Source organism: Cebus imitator, unplaced genomic scaffold (genome assembly GCF_001604975.1).
Source record: "Cebus imitator isolate Cc_AM_T3 unplaced genomic scaffold, Cebus_imitator-1.0 Scaffold430, whole genome shotgun sequence".
NCBI classification, from domain to species: domain Eukaryota; kingdom Metazoa; phylum Chordata; class Mammalia; order Primates; family Cebidae; genus Cebus; species Cebus imitator.
This window is the reverse complement of record NW_016107745.1, coordinates 1,763,409-1,774,401: the sequence shown is the minus strand read 5'-3', so window position 1 is coordinate 1,774,401 and position 10,993 is coordinate 1,763,409.

The following is a 10,993-nucleotide window of genomic DNA, read 5'->3' as shown; positions in this document are numbered from 1 at the left end:
TTTACCTTCTTTCCCCTGTATCTTACTTCCTAGAAGAGTATCAACTCTCATTAAATCCAACTATATTAGAATTATTTTTCATTTGTACCTGAGATAATGAATGTACTTGGACAAAAACTCAAAACCATGTTTTTGGGTTTCTTATTAGATGATATCAAATCTCAGGTGAGTCCATATTAAAAAAAAAAAAAGATGTATTTTTACTCTTCTACCCATACAGGTTTGGTATAGAGTACTATTATCTCCAAATCTCATGATGCTTTTATCCTACTTAAACCCCTACCAAGCCTCCGTGTTGCTACAATAATATTCAAGTTTCCCACACTGATTTTCAAAAACCCAGTAATGAACTTGTATGGTCTTTTAGACATCATCTTCTACTGCCTTCTTCCATGTACCCTATGCTTCATTTAAATTTATTATTCATGGAACAACATGGTATAGGATCCTTCCTCCACAGTTCTACATATGTTGCTTGGCTGTGCTCACAATGTCCTTTCCTACCCTCTCCTTTGTGAAAATTCTGCCCATTATTTAAGTCCCTGTCAAATTAACAAATTCCTAGACACTACCTCAATTCGTAAATTACTCTCTCTCTCTTCCTACTGGCTCATAAAGCTTCTGATATGGCATAATCTTCTCAGGGAAACTTTCCTTGCCACATTCCCTCCTACGCCTCCTACTTCCAATTTTTTTGGAGACACACATCTGGCTCTCATCCTGGCTCATTCCTTCTGTTCTAGCATTTGTCACTGTAAGGAGAATTATATGTGTGCCTGTCTGTATTCCTGCTAAATTATGATTTCCTTGAAGACAGGATCAATGTAATATATATCCTCAGGGCTTAGTGTGGTTCCTAGAAGATAATTGACATTCATTGTATTAATGAATGAACTGAGTGTCCATCTCCTCTATTAGATTAAAGATCTGGAAATTTGTTACTCTTTCTTAGTCATCTCTCTCTGTGTTTTATCCTCTATAATAGCGGGAACATAGGGAAGAAATATATTTTGGTGACTAAGATTATGGCCTCTAGCATTAGTTGTTTTGAATTCAAATACCAGCTCCACTATTTACTATTTATGTAATTTGCATAAGTTATTGTTTCTGTGCTTAAATTTTCCTGTCTCTAAGACAGCAATTAATAAGGATTGGTATGAGAATTAAATGCAATAATTCTTGTATAGTTCTTAGCCTGGTATCTAGCTGTGGTATTTCAACAAATTTCTCTTGGCTGCCATAGAAAAAACATGTTGATAATCTGTGGCAATATACATGTAGTATATTAGTGGGTGGGCATAGAGGAAAAAGTGAGTATCTCCCTGAAGGATACACAGAGGTACTGGAGAAAGAGATAATCTCAGGCCACAGAGCGAGCAACATTACAGACATTGATCATACTGCCTCAATTGGCACGTAAGGAAGGAACAACACACCCAAGGAAGGGTGATGGTCAGTGGAATGACTCTCCTGCACTTCTAATAGTTAGAAACATATATGAGTTACTCTCCTACATCACTCGTTTCCAGGGTTTATTTCTAGATATATCCTGGCAGAAAAAAAAAATCTTTTTAAAATGTTAATCTGTTTCTACTCTAAACGCATTTGGAACTGGAGTGTTTTGGTTGGATCTGAAAATCACTTGAAATATAGGCTGTGATCAAGCCTTGTGCTGGAGTACACTGATGTATATAGGTGGTGTGTAACCCACACATATGGAAACAGAATATTCAGACCTTGTATCTGTCTGCCTGCTATAGGCAGCAGAATAGTGATTTTGAATGATATCTTTGTTTCCTCACCCCAAATAATACTTGAAGGTGTTCTTGTGCCTGGAACATTACAAAGACAGAAAAGCAATCAGTTAGGGAGAATTAACTCTAGATTATGTAGGGTAGATTCTTACAGTTATGTTCTCCAATGAAACACACCTCCCTGAGTTCATGCCCTTTTGCAATGTGATACTAAGACTTTTCTCACAAAGATGTGTAATCTATTTCCCAGGCTTTTAGTCTGGACTAGTCTTAAGCCTTGTTTTGACTACTAGAATGTGTCAGAAGAAACACTTTGTGATTTCTGAAGCTGGATAGACATTAAGAGCCTTGCCATTTCTGCTTTGGTTCTGTTAGAATGCTTCTGTTATTATGTGAAGTTTGCCTACCTACTAGAGAATGAGAAAGCACACAGAGAACTGAGGTATCCCAGATGACAGCCAAGCCAACTGCCAAACATGTGAGTAGGGCCATCTTAGACCATCCAGTCCTAGCTTATTATCAAATGGCTGCAATGACATGAGAAATCCCATGTGACACTAACAGAACTACCCTAGACCAAATTCCTAATGGACATAATTTTGTGCAAATAAGTGGTTATTACTGTAACTCACTAAGTTTTGAGGTGATTTTTCATATAGCAATAGATAACTACCATAACAAAGAATCAACTGTTAAGGTTTACTATTGTTATACATCCAAGGATAAGTTTCAATGTTCTCAAAAGAGTCACAATTCATATATATAGTTATATATATTTTAAAATATATAATAAATATTTTTAAATATTAATTATATATTTTAAAATATATAATATATATATTTTGTATATATAAAATATTTATAATATATATTTTATATATGTAAAATATATATATTATATATTTGACATTTAGTATATTATGAATATTGTGTACATAATGCATATATATTTAAATATGTTTACATTTATATAAATATATAAAAATATATAAATGTAAACATAAATGTATATATTTATATATACTTGTAGTAATATATATTTATATATAAATATATAAATTTATAGATATTTACATAATATAAATTTATATTTATATAACATATTTATATATTATATTTAGATATACATATGTTTACATAAATGTATTTATATAAATATAAATATATAATGACTCAGGGAACCAAGAGTTAGACAAAATATATATTTATATAGGTATAAATTTATATTTATATAAATATAAATTTATATTTTTTTATTTCAATAGCTTTTGGAGTACATGTGGTTTTTGGGTACCTGGGTGAATTGTACAGTAGTGAAGCCTGACGTTTTAGTGCATCCATCACGCAAATGGTGTACATTGTACCCAATTTGTAGTTTTTTTAATCCCTCACTCCCCTCTTTCTCTTCCCCATTCTGAGTCTCCAAAGTCCACTATACCACTCAGTATGCCTTTGCATACCCATTGCTTAGCTCCCACTTATAAGTGAGAAAAATATTCACAATTTTGAGACAGCATGGTTTAATGGAAAGACATGGGATTTGTCTTCATGCAAATTTAGGTCCTGGTCATCTGATTATCTCACCTAACCTCTTTGAACCTCTTTTTATTCATCTGCAAAAGCAGAGAAGAAAAAAATCTAACTTTATAGACTTAGTGTATGGATGGAGTGACCTAAAAGTAGCAAGGCAGATGGTGCTCAGCACGTGGAATCACCCAATACATGTGATTTTAAACCCACCCACTAAGCAGGATGGGGAATAACTGCTTAATAGGCTGCCTTCTGAAGTGATGAAAAATGTTTCCAAACTAGATATAGGTGGTGATTGCAAAACATTGTTGTGACTGTGCTAAATATCACTGAATTGTTTCCTGTAAAATTGTGGTTAATTTGTTATGTGAGTTTCACCTCAATAAAGCAAAGTAGGTAACTATGACATAGATGATTTGGGTTGGAAGTGATGAAGCTGTAAAAAGTGAAACAGAAAAATGCAAGCCCTTATAGGAATAGAAAGGGACTGATATAGGAATAGAAAGGGTCGTGGGGCAAGATATAACCAGCTGTTTAGCTGGCCAGGCAATCTGTGGGTTAGAGAGTATGTACTGTGCTACAGCTGAGCTGAGTTTCATTCCTTCCTACAACTGTGACACTTACACTGCTTTAGTATTGTACTTTCTCTTATATGATTTTGCTAGTCTAAAATGCTGCTTGGCTTCCCTGAGGCAAAAATTTATGCTAATACTGCTTTTCAATTTGGGTTGGAGGCAATCTCAGGGAACCAAGAGTGAGACAAAAAGGAAATTAATATGGAGAAGAGGTGGAGGAAACACACATAGGCACATTACCGGCTGGCCACAGCTTTGTTTCACAGTCTTTCTCATTTCCCATTAGTGAAAAATGTGCCCTATAAAGCATCAACTCTCTCTATACGTTAGGCTGTGCCACCTGGTCCCCAGCAGCTGCTGACAGCAGCAGAGGCATCAGCAGAGTGAATCATAGGTTACAGAATGAGTCACTAAGGAGATGGATGGTATGCAACCAGTGCTCTCCATGCTGGCCCACCTGTGGCCTGAAGCCTCATGAGTCCAGTTAGGTGAGCCAATATGAATGTGTGGGCATCAAGCAGCTACCTAGTTATTATACCTCAGCAACAACAAGGAAGTCCTTGGTGCAGGAGGCAAGAGTTGTATGATACAAGACATGAAGCCAAGCTCTATTGGGTTATTCCTAAAACATAAAGCTCTAGGGCTGCACCCACAATAGGCCTAGCTGGCTGAACAGGCAGACTGCCAAGGCAACATGACCCCCACGTAAATATGGTGAAGGAGCTCAAAAAGCCTCACTCCAATGAAGATACACCCTTTCTTCTGCAACCTCCAAGATTGTGGTTGGTGCCAGATGATCTTTCTATAAGGTCATCAGTAACATCAAGGAAAAACCATGCTTGAGCAACCTCAAGCAGAGGTTGAGGTGGGGAGGTGAATAATTTGGTTGATTATTCTCATCTGGACTGTTTCTCTAATTGCTGTCCTCTAGATCACAGCAATTTGGCATTATCTTGCAAACACTGAACAATTACATAATAACCAGCAATTCTACTTTTAGGTAAGTATTCAAAAGAAGCTCTTAAAACATGTATCACGACACAAGATTGATCATAGTAGCCTTGGTCATAATGGTAAAAATCTAGAATTTATTTTGAAAATAAATATATGGTTTAGTATTCTTGGGTATTGGTTCCAGGACCCCCCTCGGATATCAAAATCTGTGGCTGCTCAAGTCTCTTATATAAAATGGGGTAGCATTTGCATATACCTTATAAATCCTCCCATACACTTAAAATTATCTCTGGATTACTTTAAATACCTAATAAAATGTACATGATATGTAAATAGTTGTTATACTATATTTTTTAAATAATTATGTTATTGTGTTGTTATTTTTATTATTTTTTAAATGGTATTTTTAATTCAGTCTTGATTTAATCTGTGGATGCAGAACCTGCAGATATAGAGAACCAGCTGTAAACCAAACAAAATAAAGTGAAATAAGGTCATATGCAGACAGATGATGAGAGTGTCTCATGAAGCATGGATTCACACTAATTTAATTCTGTGTACCCAACATTCTCTAAAACAAATAAAATTTTTTTTCTTCCTATTCTAAATCTCAGTTGAATCATAACATAGAACACTTGGAATTCCTAGAATACAATGATTTATTTCCTACCTTTGCATGGAATGGTCCCTTGGCCTGCTATCCTCTTTCTATAGCCCCTCCTTTTCATTCTCTAGGCCTCAGCCTAAGGTAATATCCTCCCGTTGGGAAGGAGCAGTGGCGCATTTATAGAGCTCCGAGACTTGCAGGTGCGGTGGGTAGTCGATTCATGAGGCCAGCCTTCTGTGAGTAATGAATAATATGGTGATGTGATCACTGACCCAGCTCATGTTAATAGAATCAAGAAATTATGGTGGGCTTTCTAGTAGAGGGTATCGGTTCTGTCAGATAGAAAAGTAGAAATAAGGATAATTAGGCATTTGGAAAAAATGTGAGCAAAAGTGTAAAAGAGAGAGTGTGTAAAATACATTCCAGGAAAAATGAGAGGTCTATATTCTGTCAACATGTAAATACAGTAATAGGAACATAGAGGCTGATAAGTTTAACATATTGGCCTTGAGGTAACATTTGAAAGGTATTGATAATCTTGTTAAGGAACCTGTACTTTATACTGGTGACAATGTGAAATTACTGAATGGCTTTTAGGCAGGAAGGCAATGATCAAAGCTTTTTGTAGGAAAACTGACAATTTTGTGTGGAAAGGATAAGAGACATTCAGAAGATCTACAAGAAGCCACAGTATAAACATGGGGTGTGGTCATCTAGACTATTGTGGACACCAACTTAGTCATATTGAAAGGGCTAACAGTGTGTTTCTGAAACATGAAATTAATCTTGCTCCAAAATGGGGAAGAAAAGAGTCATGAAGTCAAAAGTCATGAGGATTATCAGTAAGTCCGATATAAACTAGTAAACAAGCCAGCGCAGGAGGTCAAGGCTAAGATTCTGGGTGTAGCAAAGGGTTAAGACTTCTGCTTTTAAGTGATTATGAAGTAAAAGCTGAACAGAACTATGAAGGGCCAGGTTAGAACTCGTATAAAGGTGATATATTTGGAAATGAGAGGATGGTTTGACAGGAGATATAAGAATGTAAAGAGGACTAGTGGCTATAGACTGATGTATTGCCAATGGACTTTAATACTTCAGGAGCTTAAATTGTTCTAGATGTACACTTTATGCAACTCACGTTTCTAATCTACACTATGCAAAGTTTTTTCTACAAGGAGAAATTATATAAATACCTAATAACATATTAGAGTTCTGGGAGACTTGGTTACAAACTAGTATTAAGAGAGCTACAGGACCAAGTTAAACCACAAAATTACTCTGGAAAGGTAGGCAGATAGACATTGGAGTGCATGACTGGCCTGAGTACCATCATCGAGCTCTTGGCTCCCTACAAGACATTAACATGAAAAATTAGAGTTTTGATCATGCCATATATAACAGTATCCATTTGTTTAATTAAACAATTGAGGCTGTTGTTAGTTTGGGTCATTTTTAAAAATGTTAAAAGTAAAATTAAACACATAATTAAGCTGACAAAAGATAAAGACCCTGATGCTCCAAGTTGAAGGCAGTTAATTTACATGAAGCTGGGTCCCTGAAGGCACCACATTTTATTAAATTACCAAGGCAGGGATGTACTAAAATATATTATTTAGCTGTTAAATGCTAAATTGCTCTGACACTTTTAAGGTCCACAAGATACAGTCAATTACAATGCCTTGTTAGGTAGCTGTTGTTTTTCTTCATGGAAGGGTCCAGAACCTAAAGCTGGAGACTTCTTCCTTATTTTCCATTACTAGAGGCATCTATGTCCCATTCTTAGTTGATCACATAGTCATAAATTCATGGGTGGATAGACCCCAGGAGTTTATTATTAATAATATTGAGTTGAGAGGACCTATTCTTAATGTAATAATACTGGACATGATTCAACCATGTATACCTTTTTTCCTTTCTTCCCCCATCCCTTTCCCTTCCTTCTTCCCTCCCTCAATTGCTTTCTTATTTTTCTCTTTCTATCTTTTTCTTATTTACTTCCTTCCTTCTATCCTCCCTCCTTTCCCCCATCTCTTCTCTGTCTCCTTCCTTCCCTCACTCCCTCCCTCCCTCCTTTCCTTTTCTTGCCTGTTTTTCTTCTGTACCATTTTTCTCAACTCTTATCACATTCTCAAGATTATACTAGTTATTAAATTATGGAGTTCATAATTTAGTGCTAGTTGCCTAGTCGAGGTAGGAATATCCTTGACAACGGCTTCCCAAAGTCGACATTCAGTCTCCACTCATATCCTTTTAGCCACAGGCCGCATATCACCTTCCAACGAAGCCCAGTCCTTCTCTTAACAAATATATCTCGGGTGATAATGTGAAAAGTTTTTCTTACAGTAAACTCAAATTTGCCTCCCTGTGCTTCCATGCTGAGTGAATGTTTCTCTTATCATCCTATTTTCTTTATGACTTTCTATCAACCCTTATTCTAAATCTAGAAGATTTCTTGACTGGTCTATCCATATCAATTTCTTCCCTCATTTCTTTGCTCTAGTTATCTCTCCAGAAATTGTTCCCTTTGTCTATATTTTTTAAGTATCATCTATCTTCTTCACTTATCTAGACCTCACCAAACTCTTAAAACTCCTAGTCAGTCCCAACCAGATGTACATGTCGTTGTCTGGAATGTTTTAGGCATATACATTATACATTGCCCCATTTAGGAGCTGTTTTGGAGTATGTTCCTACTGATTATTTATGGAAAGGCAGGAGCTTTTCCATAAAAGGAGTAGAGAGACTATGGAGCTGGCTCTAAACCTCACCCAATAGGGAGCTAAGCAAGCTCCTTATGCTGAAAAGTTCTCTAGCTGCTCAAAATTTACAAAAATGCTTAGTCACAACAGTTGAATGGCCAGTTCTGCAGAGGGAAGATGAAACCTGTGGAGTATCCCACAGGTGAGTGGGCACAGTGATTGCAGATCAAAGATAGATGAGATTTCAGAACTAAAGCAAACAAACACAATTTTAGTTACCAGTAGGCACAGGTAACAAAATGAATCCCAGGAAGGTTAAGTGTCATTCCTGAGGTTATACCTTTCTTAACTTTACTAATTTTAACTAACTTTACTAACGTGAAGTAGCAGAATTAGATATGAATACAGAGCAAAGCAGTCCTAAGGTGATAAAATTACAAAGCAGGTCATGAGAGCTCTGAACCCTTGGGATCCCTTGGCATTTTTCATATGCCTTTGTCACTTATCATAGCCTATCTAAGATTACAGTTGCTTGTATACCTCTTTGTCTCCTTCTTGGGCTAAAAAGCTCTCTAAAAGCAGAACTGGGACCTTATTCATTTTATATAGCAGCAGCACTGAAATCTTGGTTGCGAGTTACTGGGGGGTAGAGGTTTTAATGTATTGCCTTTGTGAATACTTGCAAGGTATATTGCTATGTAGTATTTGGTGCACCAAAGCTAAGGCAACTGACCTTGCAGTTTTCTTCTAAGTGTGTCTCTGACTCCATTACTATAACCTAAATTTCCTTCCTCTAGCCTCCTATTTGGTCTCTACCTGCATCCCTGCATTCTCAGTCCCACATAACCCCCCACATCCAGGTATAATTGATATATTGCTGGAACTATTTTTCTCAGTAACTTTTATTTTCCCAAAATATATTCCCTGACACCTCCTACACACATATACTATGCACACAAGCTATAAAATTGACTAAATTCTTCACTCTTTCAAGGTCCTCCAAAATGGTTCTAATCTCCCTTCCTATTATTATTTTCTAAGGACTCCAGGAATGGGATTTCATACTGGCCTCCAAGCATGCATAAAACATACTCATGCTCCAGATTTCCCAGCTGTGTGCTTTTGCTCAGGTTAATCCATAGACCCAGAATACACTGTGATTCCTTTTTTATTGCAATCACTTCTATCATTTAAGGCTCTTAGGAACTTCTACCCTCCCCATCACGACTTTCTTCCTTTCCAAGACCTGGTAAACTGTCTCTCCTTCAGCCTCCTTTAAAGCTGTATTTATCTTTCAGGAGATTTATCCTAAAATTTTGAATTAAGTCATAGTTATAATGTGCGATTGATTTTTATTTGTTCATTAATTCATTCATATATCAACAGACAGTTATTGACTGTAAGTACCTCCTTTGCTGCTGCAGCCTTTAAAAGTTGAACAAAACTGGGGAGTCTTTAGCATTGAGGGCTCATAGTCCAGCAAAAGAGACAAGATATTTGTAAACATACACTAATAATATAATGTGGTCAAACCATAAAAATAGGTATGTACAGAATCTGGTAGAAACAAATAGGAAAGAACCAAGTACTTTGATTACTAGAAATGTCAGAGAATCTACCAAACATTAGGTGACATTTAAACTGTGACCAAGGGATGAGTAAGAGTCTGCCAGAATCAGAGAAGAGCAGTGGATCAGCGAGTGGATTTTTACCACATTATAAGCTTGAGGAGGAGGAAATTTTCTTATCTTTTTATTCTGTTTCATTCTGCCCTGCATGTAGTTAACACTCAGATAAATATTTGTTGAATAAGTAAGTGAATGAATGTGTGAAGGAGTACTTGTTCTAAATGCTAGCTTGATCATGAGGCAAATACTAAAATAGTTCCAAGAGTTATCCTAAATGAATGTCTTCTTTGTGAGGGCCTATTTACCAATTGCTGAAGGGCTCCATTAAAAATGCACATATGATAAAATATAGCTATATATAGATATTTGTCTTTGTTCAGGTCACCTCCTGAGGCAAATTCCCAGATATGGAGTTGCTGGATGGAAGAAGGAGTGTCATAATTGATACATATTACTGAGTTGCTTTTCAAAAATATATATCAAGCAAAACAAAGAAACTCATAGTTATTGATTTTCCATTATGTGTTAATTGCTGTGCTATCATTTTAAAATATGTATAAGCTTACCAAAATCTCACAATTATATTGAGGACTTATTACTATTTCCACATTACAGAGGAGAAAATGAAAACTCAGAAAAGTTAAGGGACCTGTCTTAGGTCCGAGAGATAGTAAATGACAAAGCTATGATTAAAATTCATGTCAAAGTTTTCAAAATCTAAACCTTGTCTACTACTATACACAGTAGAAAGGATAAGCTTATTATATTGGTTTGAGTGGAATGGCAAATTTGTTTGGGCATTCATGAAAGATCAACTTGAAGGCAATTGCATGAAGATATGAATAATAAGTCATAGATTTATTTTTGTTCTCATAAGCAAGAACAAGTAAATACCAACTCTAATTCTGAGCAGATACAACACATTCATTCATTTGTTCATTTATTTATTTGTCAGACATTTACTGAGTATGACTATGTCATGTGATTCATATATGCTCTGGAATTTATACATGCAAATATATGATGTTTCTTCTTTTTTTCCATTTATTTTATTGCATTTTAGGTTTTGGGGTACATGTGAAGAACATGCAAAATTGTTGCATAGGTACACACGTGGCAGTGTGATTTGCTGCCTTCCTTCCCATCACCTACATCTGGCATTTCTCCCCTTGCTATCTCTCCCCACCTCCCCACCCCCCACCATCCCTCCCCTATTTCCCCCCAACTGACCCTAGTGTGTAGTGTT